The sequence below is a fragment of the Lonchura striata genome, chromosome 4 (assembly GCF_050655825.1).
Source record: "Lonchura striata isolate lonStrDom1 chromosome 4, ASM5065582v1, whole genome shotgun sequence".
NCBI lineage: Eukaryota > Metazoa > Chordata > Aves > Passeriformes > Estrildidae > Lonchura > Lonchura striata.
In genome coordinates, this window is record NC_140706.1 from 53040510 (window position 1) to 53052971 (window position 12462).

Below are 12462 nucleotides of genomic sequence, written 5' to 3' on the forward strand. Positions count from 1 at the left end.
AACTTTGATAATCAGACTAAGGTTATGCAAAAAATGTAAAAAAAAGAGCTGCTGGAATTATATGGTCTTCAAATACCAAAAGAAGTGTTTGAACTTCAGGAGTGATCTTGAGATTGCGAAACCTTAGTAAAAGTGGAATATTTAAATCTGCAAACAGATTTAAGTCTTATTTTAAGCATGACAGGTATACTGTGTGCTTCTTTGACCCAAAAGAACTGTTTATAATGTGGAATTGTCTCTACTAATCTGAGTCCAAAAATGCTGCAAAATGACTGAGCCCACCAGTGCAGCTAGACTTGGTTATACAACTATTCATCCATCCATTACATATATCTCTAGTTATCTCAAAGTTTCCAGCTATTCCTTCTCTAGGAAGCTCACTTTTGAAACAAATCCGTTTTTAATTATTTTAAGTTAGATTTGTCCTTTTGCATTTAGTGATTCTACAGCAGGTACTGTAACAAAGCCATTACCTCATGTGATTAGAACAACTGAAGCACGACCCTTATCCCTTGGCTAAACTGTGCCAATTAATAGATAATTTTACATCCCACATATTTTGCCTTATTAATAAGTAAGGAAAATACATTAAAGTAATGTAATTATGCAACACATGTTGGAACACAACAAGGGAGCAATGACAGTTCATTTAGATTTGACCTCACAACAATGCACCTTTGCAGTTTGCATGCTACAAAGCTGCAGCTTGCAGCTGTTTTAGAACAGCATCCTATTTATACCAAAGTACATCCTGAATACCTCCAGCCTCTCTAGAAAATATCGAGGTGGATCTCAGCAGCTCTAAGTGCTGTTATCATTCAGCACACGAAAAAGTTGCACATCTAAATCCAGCTATTTCAGAGTATTACTTTAAAAAGAAGTACTTGCCACTTCCTTTTTCCTAATTTATTACCATTTACCTAATTTATTACCATTTTACAGTCTGAAGTTGAAAGGACAGACAAAACAACCAGTGTCCTACTGAAAGAACTGATACAGTAAGTTAAATATATTCAAATGGGGAAATGATTATGCTGTTGAAGTTGTTGCAGAGACACCGGATATCAGAATGAAAAAGGTGAGATATAACTAAAAAGCCTAGAAATAGTCACTGTGTAATTTTCAAAGCTTTTTTTTTTCCTCATTCATAATGACTTTAAGTTGATCCAAAATAAATTTTCAACTGAAAGGACTGGTATTAGAAATGGTGTATGAGATGTGTCACATCAGATGCAATTGGGTTGCAATAATTTTTACCTGTTTTGAATTTGGTAATTTTCATTTAGAAAGAACACTTGTTCCTTATTTCTTGTAAGAAGAATGCTTTGAAAGATATGATTCATGTTCCACATGTCTAAGTATAATAAATGTGCGTAAGCTCATGAACTAACAATAATTACATTAATTTTAATCCCGAAAAAGCTGTTGCAAGACAGTTTTCTACTATTGCTAAAAACAGTTTCTTGCAACAGCTCTTTAATGATATTTTCTTCTGCTACATGCAAAAGTAATCAAGCTACAAGCCAATGATGTTCAGAACCATAATTAAAAGTTATAAAAATTTGCATGTAAATGAGCATCTTCAGGATCTTACTACTTTCTCAAAAAAATCATCTAGCCATCTAGCAACCTGCAAATAACATGTCTCTAAAGGCCACATAAACACTGAAGATGACAGTTTAGATATAAAACTAGAACACTAAGCATTGACAAAAGCACTTATTTATCCATCTGTATTTACCATTACAGAAATGAAAACTACAGCTGAGAGTATCAGGCTTTTAACATAAACCAATCACAATCACAATAAAACATAACTGAACAATGCAGCTCAAGGATTTTGCAAAAATGAAACTTCATAGCATTTATTAATCTATTAAAAAAACTACATATTCCACGCCATAACCTGTGGACAACCAAAAATCCATATAGTACTGCTTTTTAGCCCTTAAGACAGTACACCTTTGATCCAGAAAATTAAACTTTTTTTTTTTAAAGACATTAATTTTAAAAATCGCTTTCCTACAGCAATGTTATTTCATACTGAATGGGAAAGGAAGAGAGGAAGAAAAGATGCTAACGTAGGAGAAATTTGCTATCACAATACTGAATAGGTTTGAGAACACACAAACATTTTTTGACATGTGACACTGTACCTGATGACGTGGGAAGTTGCCTTCACACAGTGGTAACGATTACATAGACTGTAATCAAGAATGCAATGCATGACAATGGATGGATGGAAGGTAAAAGAAAGAAAAAAAAGAGAGAAGGAATGAGAATGGTATTCAAACACACATAACAAAAATGAACAACTAGAAAACTTCATGGACATAGTGAAGTATTCCCTTCAACTCATTTCAGACCTCTAAACTAAACTGATCATCTTTACAGATCTCACCTTGATTTTTGCTTACATTCTGCTTGCAGCTGCAGTAAAGAAAGACTAGTCCTCTCTGAGGGCAAAACTTCCTATATTATTAGAGTATTACAGACTAGAAACAAATCCCACCACTGTCACCAGGGTGCAACTGCGTTTTTGTTGTTGAGCACTTTGACCTTATGTGTTACTTCAGATTACCAACACATGGAGTGAGGTGTTCAACAGCTTTTCAACCACAGAGGAAAAAACTTGGTTAAATTAACAAAAGGACCATTTAAAATTGATCTTGACATATTCCAGAGAGGGCTAGATGATTATAAAGAAGGCCATAAAATATACATATAAAAATATACAACAACTACCTCCACTAAAACTTCACCTTGTGACTGTTTTTTCTGGTTTTTATATGTCCACGAGAAGAAACAACTGGAGGGTTAGAGAAGTACAGACCAAGCTCTGACTGCCTGGTTCAGCAGGGTACCCAAGGGGAGTTGAACAATGTGGTGTGATCCACCTGCTTTCAGAAAGCCCAGTCCAGGCACTATTTGACTTTTTGCAAATTAGGTTCCCCATAATATTTTTAGGTGCTGAAACACTGCTTAGGAGGTTCCTGTTGTCTGTTCCTTCACTGCCATGCTTAGGCTCCCCACACCTGAACAAGGCCATCATGGAACAGAAGGGAAGGGATGTGCTGTGGTTTGAGGAGGCACAGATGGATGACAGTAAAGGGAGGCAACCTTTTTAACCTCTGTTGGCAACAAAGCGAAGAAATGTTAAGCAGCAGCAACTGCTTACAACTCGTGCATTCAGCCTATCAAGTGATACATGACCAGAAAAATAAAGATAACCTTAGACCCACCTGTCATTTATAACTAGTGTTTTAATTACCTAAAATCGGAATTACAGATTTTCTCATACATTGGTCCACTAATGGAATAAATTCTATTGCAAGATGTAATCACTGCTGAAAGCCATTCACAAAAAGAGATACAAAAAAAATTACTATAGAAAAATTTGATGTTGCTATTGTATTTTTGGGGGTTTTTCTTTCTGCAACAGCAAATAGCCAGATTACTGACTGTGGGAGAAGGATAGGGTTGCAGATTTAACTGTAATGCCCTCTTATGCATAGACAGGGCTCTGTATCAAAGGAGCTGAGGGACTGCATTTCTGGATTCACCATTAGAAATAAGAAATACAAGCTATAGAAATAAGAAATACAGCTATAAGGACTAGGCTAACATTATGGGTTTTTTTTTTTTCTTTTCAATTAGGATACAGATTCATAAGAAATTAAAAATTTTAGTATTACCTGGATTGCTGAAACTCTGAATCTTTTGAATAATCTCTCATTCTGACTATATCAATTTACTAGAGGAAAATGGTAACTATATCTTTTAAGGATTTGCTCACACTTGTACAAAAAGAGAAAATTGATTCAATTGGAACTTCTTTTTTGCCAATATTATCTGTATGTCCTCTGCTAATATACGTTATTGTAACAGTACACTAAACACATTGTATGTATTATATATTTTATGTGCACACAAATTATGTTCATTTTCTGAAAAGTACCTAACCATGACAATTTGGAAATAAATGGAAAACCTCGGACATGAGTCTTCTAAGATGACAAGCAAAACAACAATTAATTAATTATAAACAAGTAAACTATTATATTTGCTAAGAACTGAGCTCACATTCACCTTATGCATTCTTTTTTTTTCCTTGGAAACTTCAAGTGCTCTTAGGGGTTTTGGTTTATATATTTGACTAGTGCAATTTGAAAAGCATGACAAATTAATAAAACTGAGAAATCAAATACAACTAAAGCAACCACATAGTGATGAAAAACAGCGTAATTTTTTTCTGTTATTCAGTTGATTTATCTGAGAAATCATTAATACTATACTTAAATTAATTTAAATTACCTTATAAATCAGCAATAATTAGATTATAGACCGAAATCCCATATTTCAAGGCAAAATTGCTACATATCATGGAGCCAGCTGAGGGTTCAAAGTGAAATGTTGGAATCACAGCAGGCTGATTCTTTTCTGCTATCATTCTCCTTAGTGAACCATCACAGCTTTCAATTACTGAGAAAATACATCTAAAAATAAATGACAGAACTAAAACGCAAAAAGTTATGTTCTAAAGTCACATATAAATCAAAGAATTGAAAGCCATTGTAATAACATACAAAGTTCAAGGCACCAGGATGAAACAGCAGTTGAATCCACTGATGCAGGCAGCAAAGTCACCGTGTTATCCCACCTCTTCCTAATATTTTCATTAAAATTGTGAAACTTTTCAGTAGTTTCAAATAGAGACATCGCTAAAATTTTGATGGCAGGTCAGCAAAGCCATGGTTAACTGAAAAAGGTTAAATATCTCCTACTACTAATTGGATACCACTAAGATCGGAAGGAAGACCCAAAACAAATAGTGTTTAACCAAGTTGCCTGTAACGGAAACTAAAAATTATTATCAAGAAGTCTGCTGAGGATTGATAACAGAGGCGATCCCATGCCATGAATAAAAATAATCCTAAATGCAAAAGACTACCAGAACTGAGGCTCAAATTCAAACTGCTGAATGCAAGTAGTCCTGTTAAAACCACGTAAAGCTCTGCCACAGCTCACTCAGCTACCTCAACCACTGGGCTTCATTCCTGCAATTCAACATGCAAACCCACTGTCATTTAAATACTCATTCTAGGCTTTTGTTCCCACCTTACATTTTAATGCAATTCAGTAAAAAGATTAGACGGGCATAATACAGAGAAATGCAACTCCTCCATCCTTTGCACGGAGATCTAGCTCATCTCCCTACATGGATGTATCAGTACTTTAGAGGGGGTGGGTTTTGTCTGCTGCTGAAATTCACTCTAAGAGATGTTGTGCTGCTTATTACTGAGTGTAGTAGTCCAGAAGAAGACCTGGGAGGCATTTTTTCCTCTTTCCCCACAGGCCTATGCAGTCTCAAGACACCTTTACTCAGAGCTGATGTGGGCAGTTAGCAGCTTGAAGATTTAAAAGCAAACACTGATATGAAAGGTACAAAATCCTAAGGTGAAAAACCCCCTATAACTAAAATAAAAATGAACCAAATCAACCAACCAACCAAACTAGAAACAACCAAAACCCCCAATACCCAGAGGATGAGGGTAGAGCTCCCCAGCAGCAGGATCAACTCCAGGTACAACTGTGGGACATTTCCTCATGCAACTGGCCAACACAGACTGAAAACAGCATGAGACTGGTTTCTCTGAGGGCTGTTTTTTTAGGTTTAGGTTGGTTGGTTGGGTCTTTTTTTTTTTTGTGACATCCTTTCAGCTCATTCAGTGCTTCAAGTGGAAATTCCTTTCATTAATTTCTTCTGGGTAAACTCTATACATCCCAATGTTAGTTCCCCTTCCCTTGCATAGGTTCCCCTGGGTTTGCCTATGGACTTTATACAGAATCCTTGTTACTACTGTCTCACACTGTTAACTATTCTCAGCAGAAAACATAAAATCTGATTGCCTCTAAAGTTTTGTTTTCTATTTTAGAAAGAATTTTTTTTTTTCTTTTCTGTATTTTTTTCATGCCATTCCCTTAATGAATATCATCAGTGTTACATTTCTTGGTCTATCTTTATGTGAAGGGCTCACAATTGTCTTATCTGTGTGTCTTTACTGGGGAAGAAAAATGTTTCTGTCTGGAATTATCCAATAGCCAACTGGAAACTTTCCAAAATGAATGTTTATAAATATTTCCTTGATACAAATAGATTTCCTGACACTTTATAATAAAATATCAAGACATAGCCCTAAGTAAATACCTAAAATTTGGTAAAACATTTTACATTATCTCTCCAGTGGAGCATGCCTAATAAGTCTTTTGGCATAAAAGGGAATAGTTACAATCAATTATTCCTAGGATGGTTAACCAGCATGCAAGTACCACACATTTAATCTCTCATCAACAAATTTTATACAGCACTATGAGAGACACAGAGAGAGATTTATATGAAGACTGGAAAAAAACCTCACTTTAGTAAATTTTCATGGGGGTTAACACCACATGTAGCAACAGGAAGGAAATTGGAGGTTAAGGAAGGAATTTGTGTGTTTGTCCTCGATGGAAATTTTGAATGCTTGAGAGTGACAGGACACGATTTAACAGGGGCCAGCTCACAAGCATTTGTATTCAACCTTGGAACTGAGAATGAGACTTTTACATTTAATTCTCAAAGCGTCCAGCACAATAACTCCCCACATAAATCATGCTCCAGTACCTCACTTTGTAAGTAGATATACTGATTTTAATTAATCAATCCATTTATTTCCAGTCATTCTACTGACTAGCTAAAAATCCTCCTTTCCAAACTCACTGACTTCCTACTTTAATTAGCTTTTTATTCATAGAGGTAGGAGCACTTTGGGATGTCGAGATTCATGATATTAGTCAGCTACACACCTTCTTGTCCTTGGCAAAACACAACAGCAAACCAATTCTACAAAACAAGAGTTGGGTGCCAGGTACTATCAATAAATGGCAAGAGAAGAATACAAATATTGTCTTCTGCACACTATTTTGTTGTAACACAGGCAGCTCCTCTCGCCGCGATATCCTGAGCGGTGCCGTGCTGTGCAGCGAGGGAAGAGAACGGGCGGCCGCTCCCCCTGCAAAGCTCTGCGGTCCCAGTTGTCAGCACGGGGACAGACAAAGGCGATACGGGACTTGGGGGGTGCACAGGACTGTTCTATTCAGCGAGCCCCAAGACCCTCTGGGGAGGGCAAACAAAGGTTTTATACAGGAACTCAGGAGGAGAGGTTTAGGAACAGCAACCAATGAGGGTAGGGCTGGGGAGGAGTCTAAGGAGGGAGTAACATAGCACAAACCTATCAGGGGAGACAGGGGAGGGGAGTAACACAAAGTAAGCAATAGGGTGTTGAGCCTCACTAAATAGACAGGGAATGCTCTGGAAGCAGGGGAGCAGGCTAGGAGGAATGACAGGGAATGTTCTGGGGAAAGGGGCAGGGAAAGGGAGGATTGACAACTTGGAGAGGAGGGGGTTAGGGAAGAGCTTGGGAAGACTGACAACTGGGGAAGGGAGGAGATTGGTGGGGGGGGGTGAACAGACACTGAACAAGTATCAAATCAAAGAAAAACATACCACTACACTATTTTGGCCAGAGCCTGGATCTCACATCTTCTGCAAGGCCCTGCTGGAAGCCACAGAGTATTCTGACATTGATATGCTAAAACCATATTTGAAACTTAGTTTGCTTAACTGCTTTATCAATGTTACTCTGGGGTTTTTCTGGGCAAAGAACAAACTTATTTCATTTCCTCTTGAAACATCAAGGCTGCTACCCAAATTCATGGCTGCAGCTATTCACAAGGATGAATTAGTTTTAAACAGACTTTTATAGGGATTTCATTTCATCAGAATTATCCCCTGCACCCTCTTAGCAGTAGTAGATACTTTTCAATTGAAATATTGTATCACTTCTAACCATATAAAACCTAAACTCGACAGCAGCATAATTGCAAAAGCTATCTAATATTTCATGTTCCACCAACCCAGAGGACAGACATGTAGAATCATATCTATCACTGGCCCATTCCAAACTGTTACTGTTATAATTCAAAAGGAAAAAAAAAAAAAAAGAAGCTGTACCATCAAAAATAAGACTGACTGTAGAAAAGAGGACTAAGAAAATTGCCATTATGATTCCATATGGACCACAGCATATGCCAAAACCTCCTTACATTGAAAGGGATTCAGATACATTTCCTGCACAAGCTCAGAATTTACAGTGTGGCCAGAGACTCAGAGACTCATCAGTGTTAATTAAAGCAAACTCTTTAAAATTTTCTGCAATAAAAACATGGGGAAAATAATTAAAGATGTAGTTAGGTATCCTCAATATCCTAAAAGCAACAGCTATAAACTTCATATACATTGTGTCTTATACTAAGCTATACAGGTGGGAAAAGGGAAGCTGGAGGACAATAGACCTCTTCCAGCTTCTACAAAGGTGTGGACCTACTGCAGATCTACTTATGAGAAACCTGCACTTTTTTAATAGACTCCAAAAGCTCATCAGAGCTTGTAGACCATTAGTAGACCATGTCTAAATATCTAAAAAGAAACTAACTCTGTACCACAGAAAAATGGTCTCATGTAATGGAAACACATTTAAAAAAATTAAATGGTAGTGGTGAGAATGAAGAGAGGAGAATAAATATCAAAACTCTCCAATGATTACAGTGGGTACAGGATACTCCAGCACAGGAGTGAACTTCTGAGAGATGACTTTAGCTCAATCAAGGGACATTCACCTTCTTTGTATACTCAACGCCTTGAAGAATTGCTCCTTGAGGGATTTTTGTTTGTTTGCTCTACAGAAAAATCCTAATTGGGAGTGAATGACAAACTAGGGGCACGAGGGATCTCAATGGGTGAATTCTGTACATTTAACTTGTACAATGTGTCTAAACATACAGCTTGCAGCAATTATTTCATCACCTCTAGTACAAGGTTTTTTTTGTTTGTTTGTTTGTTTTTTTAGTGCTAATGAGTTGAGTGGATGTAAATGAAACGATATTGCTTAGAAATAAAATGTGTCTAATGTTTCTCTCCGAGGGTACCAAGCAGACAAAAAGAAAAAAAATAAGAAAAAAACAATCTTGCTCAGAACATTTAGCTTAATTTATGTAATTCTTTCTGGAAAGCTTTCCTGTTCCCAGACTTACTCATCTTCGCTATAGATTAAAATCCTACGTATGATTTTTAAGTTATGAAAATTTGTCAGGATTTTTTGATATTGTATTGGTCATTGATCTTGCATTCATCATTTAGAATAAGGATGGATAGGCATAACTTACATAGTTCTACAACTGTATATAAAAAAAAGAACAGTATCAGAAAGAAAAGCAAGAGTGGTTTACTGGCAAAAGTGAAAAGGTTCCTTTCTGCAAATATCTTCCAGAAGATCATCAACCAGCTGTCCTGGGTTGTAAGATAAACTTGTATTCTATTTGCCATCTGTTGAAGGTTGGGCAGGTTTGTTATCTTTTCCAAGAACAATGGTTTGCTCCGAAGAGGTAATGGTTTGTTAATGGGCCATTGACTGACTCACTGCAGGGCTGGTAACGTAACACCATCCCATTGTGAGATGCTCCACCCAGAGGGGGAAGCCAAGCACTCTTTTATTGGATAAAAGGGGTACCTTTTGGGGGACAGGGCAGCTCTCTCTTTGCGGGATTTCCCAGAGAAGCAGCTCTCTCTCTCTTTGTGGGATTTCGCAGAGAAGCAGCTCCTTTGGCGGGATTCTGAGAGAAGCGGCTCCTTTGGCGGGATTCCGAGAGAAGCAGCCGGAGCGCGGTGAGGCGGTGGCGGAGCTCAGAGGCAACCCCGGCGCAGAGGGAGACTGGCCCTACTGCCACCAGATCTTCAGAGAAAACTATACCCTTCTAAAGATCACCACTGCAGCTGCAATTCATCAGCCACTGCAAGGGGAGCAATCATCCCAACCGGACTGCTACCAACACCCCGAATCCTCAGGTTGTGGACTTTTTTTCACTAGTTTTGTTTGTACCGATTGCATTTGCCTTTTTAAATTGTTATCTAGTTTTCTCCTAGTGAAGAATTGTTACTCCCATTCCCATATCTTTGCCTGAGAGCCTTTTAATTGAAAAATCCTAGTAATTTGGAGGGAGGGGGTTTACCTTCTCCATTGCACAGGAGGCTTTAGCCCTCCTTCACAGACTCCTGTCTTGACTCTTGTCAAACCAAGACACCAGCATAAGAATAAATACTATAATTCAATTGCAAAATGGAAGTGTCATGCATAAATATTTTAAATAACTCCATAATTGCTATGGCATTTCAATTTACATGCACACACCCCATGTCCTCCTCAGAGGAAGTCAGAACATGACAATCAATTAAATCTGCCAAACTGCATGGTCTTATGTACAACAGCATGCTCTGCTATTAGTTCAGTTATTTCACTGACCTAGAAAGTCATATTTGGCACCTTAATTTTTTTTAAACTGAGATATATGCACATACACATTCTTAGACTTTATCTTTCATGTCTGAGCTTCAAAAAAGGTTATCTGGGTTTGCAAAGACTTTTGAAGGCTAACTAGAATTCACTTACTGAGTAATAGGTGGCACATAGTTGCAAAAGTGCTTGTGCAAACACTTTGAAAGATAGTAAAGTTTTTACTTCTAGTTTTCCTACTGAAAATCATCCAAGAATTATGGCAATATGTATACTGTGATTTGTACCATCTTGCTAATTCTTCTGTTCAGCCTCATGGCTAGGCAGAAAAGTTTTCAACATGAAATTATCAGAAATTGGCAATGTCCAAGAGTTTGAACTAAATGTCATTTCCATCTTTGATGATGCTGTCAGTTTTATGAGCTGTGGCACACACGGACTATATTGTACACTTAGAGCATGCTCAGCAGTGTTATTTTAAAACCATCACAGATGTACAGCCCCAGCAGTATCTCACATTACAGAAGCCAGAGCAACGTTTCCATACAGCTGATCACTTTGTCCAAGCAGGCAGAGCATCACCCAGGAAAACCAGCTGCCCAAATCCATAACATTCTTCCATATATTAAAGTTCCTAATGTATTCCAGTTCCACGTCTACATTTCAATCTGAAACTTTTAAGATCTTACAAGACTGAGACAATTACTGGATACGCTTTTCATTTCCTGAGTGCCCATCCTTAACAAGAGAGAAGCACAGAGGAACACTGCCCCCAACATGGAAGATGGGTCACTTCACTTGGTATAATGTGACAAATTTGCAGAACAGGTCTGGAGAGCTCTGAAGTTCACCACCTTCAGACCAAGCTGAACACATGCTTCTTTTTTCAAGCACATCCGCAATAAAACAAGAAAAAAAAAAAAAGAGAGTGGGAATCCACTCTTTGTATTTCCAATGAGAATTTGATGTAATTGAGTGCCAAGGGTGACAAATGAATAAAACATGAACTGCTATAACTGAGAGAACATTATGGTAGGATCTTTAGTTAGCATCTTTCACATACATTTTCTTTCTTTTTTTTTTTTAACTCATGCCATCTTTAAAACAAGTTTTTTATATATACTCAATTATACATCAAACAATAATCTTTCTATCTCCTGGTAAGAAAAAAAACCTGTGCAATACCAAACAATAATCCATATGAGAAGCATTCTAACCATCTGAAATGACAATTTTGTTGTGACAAAATATCTATTTGATGAGAAAGAATAATTCTTTTTGAGCATTGTTCCAGTTTTTCCAACCCAAGCAGACTTTCTATTTTGAACTGGCTTTCTACTTGTGGCCAAAAAATATGAACTGTCTTTGCAAGGTTATGAGGTAATTTCTTATATTACATTTTTGGTTTTTTTTGCCTTCCACTGCTAGTTATATCATATATCAGAGAGCCCCAGGCATGCCTTCTTACTTTTAAGAACTCATAAGAACAAGAAGTTTTGAATTTCCTATGGAAACAGCAGGACTGGATAGGTATTTAAAGTTTTTTGTAGGTAGAAGGATAAAATATGCTTCTCCTCATGTCCTTCTTTCATGACAGAGACACAAATATCCCTTATTGCACCTGAGAGCCAGTTCAAGTATGAGCATCACTGACCTATCAAGAGTGTAAGTATCAAAGGAAAAAATCCAAAGATAGCACCTGTAGTTGGAGTCTCTTTTCTTAGAAAGAGTGTGGTTTCCAGGATCAGGATATTTGGTTCTGCAGTCCACAGCCACAAATACCATTTTAACCCTGCTGCAAAGCTCTTCTTCTAAGAAGGCAGCAAATTAGGCCAAGAATAACTTCAGTGAGAAGCTGTTTTAGAGCCATGTTAGCATGTAAGACACACAAAGAAAATTTCACCAGAAGCAAAAGAAAAGCCAAACAATTACTCTTGCAAAAAAAAAAAAAAAAAAGTTCCACTAAATAACTGATTCATAAAGTTGTGACTAATGAATAAACATTTTTATTTTCCAAGATAAAAGTAATGGGTAATTTTCAAACCCTGAGTATTCTAAGCTATTAATATTTAAT

The 12462-nt window shown here is 37.2% G+C and overlaps 1 protein-coding gene across 6 annotated transcripts in view; it reads right to left on the reverse strand.

Annotated features, from left to right (window-relative positions):
• Nucleotides 1-12462, reverse strand: part of CCSER1 (coiled-coil serine rich protein 1) — a 641644-nt gene that overhangs the window by 90248 nt on the left and 538934 nt on the right. The window lies entirely within an intron of this gene.